General features: G+C 45.1%; 1 pseudogene; it reads left to right on the forward strand.

Moving 5' to 3' along the window:
* Nucleotides 1–1,482: 1,482 nt before the first annotated feature.
* LOC141585690 (phosphatidylinositol N-acetylglucosaminyltransferase subunit P-like) lies at nt 1,483–5,221 on the forward strand (annotated as a pseudogene).
* The last annotated feature ends 829 nt before the right edge of the window (nt 5,222–6,050 follow it).

Here is a 6,050-nt window from a genome sequence, read left to right on the forward strand (position 1 = left end):
GTCTGTGACTGGGTGGTGCCTAGCACAGGAATCTAACGGAAGCATGGCTATGTTTAGAGTTTTCGGAGAGACTATGTAGACAGAGGGACAGTAGGTGAGTGTGAATGAGGCACCCAAAGCAAGCTCAAGTCCTGAGTTGAGAGCTGGGAGAGTCAGTGAGCTTCTTAGTGTGGATCTTTTCTTCATTCTTAACTTATCTGCAGCTCCTCTGCTCAGATGTGCCTCTTGCATTAACTAATACTCCATCATTTCCTGATACTTTCCTTTAATTGTGTGTGGGACTATCCATAGCAAGCCTGATTATAGACACTGGGAAATTAGCAAAGAGAGAAGTGGTTTGATTTTGTTTTACCATTCATTTAACATATAAGATGTACTTACCTGTGGTGTTGGTGCCTGTAACAATTATACACATAACCCAGATGTTCCCCAGGCCTCTCACCATAGGCAAGCTCAGTAAGATGGACTCAGATTCCAGTTCCATGGCCTATTGGTCCCCAGAGCCCTTCCCAAGAGTCTGGAGACCCCAGGGGACTCACATGCTCGGTAACATTGCCTCTGGGGTCCTGATTCTGGCATGAATTTCTATGACCCAGATGTGAAACTCAGCCGCACACTCAGACAAATAACCAAAAGCATTCATGGATATAATTAGATTTTTTCTGAGTTGGTAAAAAATACAGAAAAAACGGAGAGGTGTCTAACAAATACCATGCCTTCCAACTCTTTGAATTTAATGTTATTATTTTACAGGATCAGCTTCTGTTTTTTTGATCTAATAAGGTTAAAAGCTACATCTTGGGCCAGTCACAGTGGCTCTCGCCTGTAATTCCAGCACTTTGGGAGGCCGAGGCATATCCATCACAAGGTCAGGAGTTCAAGACCAGCCTGGCCAATATGGCGAAACCCCATCTCTACTAATAAAACAAAAATTAGCTGGGCGTGGTGGCGTGTGCCTGTAGTCCCAGCTACTCAGGAGGCTGAAGCAGGAGAATTGCTTAAACCTGGGAGGAAGAGGTTACAGTGAGCCAAGATTGTGCCACTGCAGTCCAGTCTGGGAGACAGAGCTAGATTCCATCTCAAAAAATAAAAAATAAAAATAAAAGTGACATTTCCTACGTATACCTTCCTTCCCAGAGGAATCCACCATAGGGAATTTGGTGCCTGTCCTTCCAAACCTTGTTTTTATACTTTTACTCATGTAATGTATTCATAAATGTTTGTCTTATCTGCTTTTTTAATACACATAAATGGTATCATATTTTGTTTTCTTCAAGTTGCTTTTTTATGCATTTTTTTTTTTTTTTTTGAGACAGAGTCTTGCTCTGTTGCCTCAGCCTCCCAAGTAGCTGGGATTACAGGCACGTGCCACCATGCCCCACTAGTTTTTTGTATTTTTAGTAGAAAAAAATGAGGTTTCACCATGTTGCCCAGGCTGGTCCTGAACTTCTGAGCTCAGGCAATCTGCCCGCCCCAGCCTCCCAAAGTACTGGGTTTACAGGCATGAGCCACTGTGCCCAACCTAGTTCCTGTTTTTGTAAGGAGATTGGGATGATATGCAAATAAACAGAGAAGTGATTATATGTAAGAAACACAAATAAGTCTGTCTGCCACCCTCTCTCCATGGACATAGACCTACCAGGCAAGCTTCAACTCATATTATTCCCAGTCATTTTTCTTCTGGCTGACAACCTTCTCCTCCTTACCTACCTTTGATGCTCGATCCATCATTCTGTTCTCTCTACCTTCTTTGCAGGGGCAAAAAGTAAATTCCTCCCGTTTTCTCATGGAAAGCTCTTAATGATCTCTTCTGTTACTAGGGGCCTGGTGCTCCTGCCTCCAGTTTGTGGTTTCTCAAACACAGTTCCTTCGTGTTTCAGTTAAGGATTGCAACATAGCAAGTCCACCCCAAAACTTAACTGTCTTAAAACAATACTACTTACTGTCTCATGAATCTCTGGGTCAGCAATTTGGGCCGGGTTCAGCGAGGCATTATTTCTGGTCTTGGGTAGGTTCATTCACGCACTGTGGTTAGCCAGGTGGCTCTGCTTCAGGGATTGGTTGACTGCCAGCTGGGGCAACATCAGTGACTTGACCACTCATCTCTCCTGCTCCTGCAGGCTAGCCAGGATGTGTTTTCACAGTTGCAGCAGGGCTTCAAGAGCAACAGAAATGGTATGCAAGGCTTCTGGATCTCCAGGCTCAGAGCTGGCACAATGTCACTTCTGCCTCATTCTATTGACCAAAGCAAGTCACAGGCCAGCTTAGATTCAAGATGTCAAAAAATAGACTCCATCTCTTGATTGGAGAAGCTGCAAAGTCACATTGCAAGGGGTATGGAAACAAGGAGGAGTGGAGGGCTGTGGGTTGGATTCTCTGGGAAGCGGACCCTGAGATGCAGATTAACATGCAGGAAGTTACTCAGGGAGCGCTCCTGGGATCAACAGCAGCGGTGGAAGAGCAGAGAAGGGAGCAGGATGGAGCAGAGAGAGAAATTGAAGTGCTGTATCAGAACAAAGGCCTCCATTGACCTCATGGAGACCTCTGAAACTGGAATAGGTCTTCCAAGTTGTCCTGAGTAGAGGCAAGGGGACCAGGTCTCTAAAAGCTCCCAAGCTGATCAATCATTTATGCTGACTGCCCTGAAAAGGCAGCAACCAAGGAAATTCCCAAAGAGGGCTTAGAGCTAAGGATCATCAGCCAACACTTTTCTCAGTAGGTGGTGGAATAAATCCTTCATTCCTCAATGCAGGAGGAGGGTGCCTGTGTAGAACATCACAGTCCACTGCACTGCCACCTCTCCCTAAGAATGCTAACGCTTATGATAACACGCTTGTCATTTGCTATCTATGTATACGTTAAATAGTTATAATCACTTATTAAATGCATCACCTAACTTGTACAGATTTTAGATGATCACAATGCTAAATGTCACTCATTTGAACTTAGGCTTCATAGTTTCATTGCTCATTTATCTAGGTCACTTGCTCAAAACTTTAAGGCAAGTGTCCCCAAACTACGGCCCATGGGCCGCATCCTGAGGCCATTTATCCGGCCCCCCCGCCGCACTTCAGGAAGGGGCACCTCTTTCATTGGTGGTCAGTGAGAGGAGCACAGTACGTGGCGGCCCTCCAACGGTCTGAGGGACAGTGAACTGGCCCTCTATGTAAAAAGTTTGGGGACGCCTGCTTTAAGGGATGAGGAGAAACAGCTTCTCCCATGAGAAATCTAGGCAAGAGGTGCTCGATGGCTCCCACGTGGGAGGAGGGTCTCCGTGTGCCCGCGCCTGGGTGGGGGGAGCCATTGCGCCTGGGCCTTTCCCTCAATTTTTCCTCTTCCCCCACTACACTGCGGTTTCCTGGTCGGTGATTGCACAGGGAACTTAGTGCTGAGATTATCTAAAGCCCCAGGAAAAATGGAGGAAAATTCACCATTGCCATTGCCAGAAAGAGCGATTTACGGCTTTGTTCTTTTCTTAAGCTCCCAATTTGGCTTCAACCTTTACCTCGTTGGGCTTTTATTCCTGAATCTTGGCTAAACTCCTTAGGTTTAACCTATTGGCCTCAAAAATATTGGACAGTTGCATTGCCTGTCTAGCCCCTTATTACTATAGGAATCAGCTGTGTGCTCTTGTTTGGTATTAACATGATGAGTACTTCTTCACGAAACTCCATTCGTACAATCACAGGTAACTATGCTAAAAATCAACTGCAGAAGAAATACCAGGAGGCCACTCCAGCATTAAAGATAACTCTATTTGTGAAATAAACCGAATGTTCTTTCTTGCAGCCGAAGACCTTTATACCAAAAACTGAAATGTATGTAGCCATACTAACACCAAGCATTTATTTATTCATAAGTTTTTGCCATCATCATTTTGACCATAAATTAATTCAACCATCTCTCTTATTAATAGAGGAGATGTAAAAAATGGAAATTGATCTTCTCTTAGATTATGTTCAATGAATATTGTAAGAGTTCTCAAGAATTAATTGTTAATGAACAAAATAAATAAAATACTGCATTACCATTTTAAAAAAACAAAGTCTAGGCAAGAACCATTTCAATCCATGCTGGCAACAGAGTCACCAAACTACAGTTAAGGTAGAGACACGATGTTCTTTGTAGTTCTTTGGAGAGAGAAAGTCTAAGATCTGAGTCTCGGTGAGATGATCACTCAACAGGGAATGCGGGAAGCTGGGATAAAATTTGGCTGGCAGATCGAGTCGTGAGAGGAAAAGGAGACAAAGTGAGGCATTGAAAGATAAAGAAACAACCCCATGAGGGCAGCTCTTGAAACCTGGGAAGTCATTTCATGCCTTGCAGAGGCAAGTTGCTTGTCTGGGAAAATTCCAGGACAGCTGTAAATCAGAATTTGGGGAGCTGGATGGAGAATTGATTTCACCTGCAACAAAGGAGACTCCCTGTGACCACATAGAAAAGGCCCTGCTTTTTGAAAACCAGACTGTGACCTTCAAATGCAGGCACCCTTTCCACCAGGGCACTGTGCTCCAGAGATCACTTTTATGGAATGTGTCAAAAGGATTCTTTACTCTCTGGCTTTCTGCTGGGTTTGGCCAATGGGAGGCACCTGCAGGATCCTAGAGGATGGAAGGAGAGAGAAATGGGGGCATTTATTTACCCAGCTCCCCTCCACTGGAGCCGAGGACTGGAACCATTATGGAAGACACTTTTCCCAACTTCAGCTCTTTCCACATTCACATAAGCACCCCTTCTTCCTGCCCCTTTAGGCCTGGACCCGCAATGTACCCCCTCAACTTTTGCAGCCTCTGGGGTGCTTCCCTCATTCCTGTTGGCTTCCCTTAACCATTCTTACAACTTTATAAATACTTTCCTGGCCAGGAGGGATGACTCACACCTGTAATCCCAGCACGTTGGGAGGCTGAAGCAGGAAGGATGGCTTGAGTCTGGGAGGTCAAGGCTGCAGTGAGCTGTGATCACGCCACTGCACTCCAGCCTGGGAAACAGAGTGAGACCTTGTCTCAAAAAATAAAATAAATAAATAAATAAATGCGTTCCTCGATCACTCTACTTGAGTGTTATCTCTTTTTTGATTCAATTCTAAATGCTAGTCACTTGAGCTAGTTTATTGGAAAGGGGACATTTTTATGGACATTTTTTTGTCCCTTTTGGCTGCCCAGCCTCAGAAACACATACTCATGTCTGGAGAATTTCCCATCATATGAGTCTTGGTGGGAAGTAGAGCTCACTTCCCCACGTAGAATGTGGAAGTGCTGGCTATTTGCTTTTCAGCTTCCCTTGCAGCTGGGGTTTGGCCATGTGATCTAGGCTCAGCCAGTCTGAGGCACAAACTGAACTGTGAATGAGGAGTCAGTGCTGAGCATGGTGGCTTATGCCTATAATCCTAGCACTTTGGGAGGCTGAGGTGGGTAGATTTCTTGAGGCCAGGAGTTTGAGACCAGCCTGACCAACATAGCAAAACCCCATCTCTACTAAAAAAAAATACCAAAAAAACTAGCCAGGTGTGGTGGTGCACACCTATAGTCCCAGCTTCTTAGGAGGCTGAGGCAGGAGAATCACCTGAACCTGGGTGATAGAGGTTGCAGTGAGCCAAGATCATGCTACTATACTCTAGCCTGGGCAACAGAGTGAGACTCTATCTCTGTTTTTTATTTTATTTGTGTATTTATGTATTTATTTACATTTTTGAGATGGAGTCTCACTCTGTCATCCAGGCTGGAGTGTAGTGGCACAATCTTGGCTCACTGCAACCTCCGCCTCCTGGGTTCAAGCAATTCTCCTGCCTAAGCCTTCTGAGTAGCTGGGATTATAGGCACGTGCCACCATGCCTGGCTAATTTTTGTATTTTTGGTAGAGACAAGGTTTCTCCATGTTGGCCAGGTTGGTCTCAAACTCCTGACCTCAAGTGATCCAGCTGCCTCAGCCTCCCAAAGTGCTGGGATTACAGGCATGAGCCACTGCACCTGGCTGAGACTCTGTCTGTAACAAAAGAAAACAAACACAACACAACACAACCCAACCCAACAACAACCCAAACCTTCACCTAA

Source organism: Saimiri boliviensis, chromosome 9 (assembly GCF_048565385.1).
Source record: "Saimiri boliviensis isolate mSaiBol1 chromosome 9, mSaiBol1.pri, whole genome shotgun sequence".
Lineage (NCBI taxonomy): Eukaryota > Metazoa > Chordata > Mammalia > Primates > Cebidae > Saimiri > Saimiri boliviensis.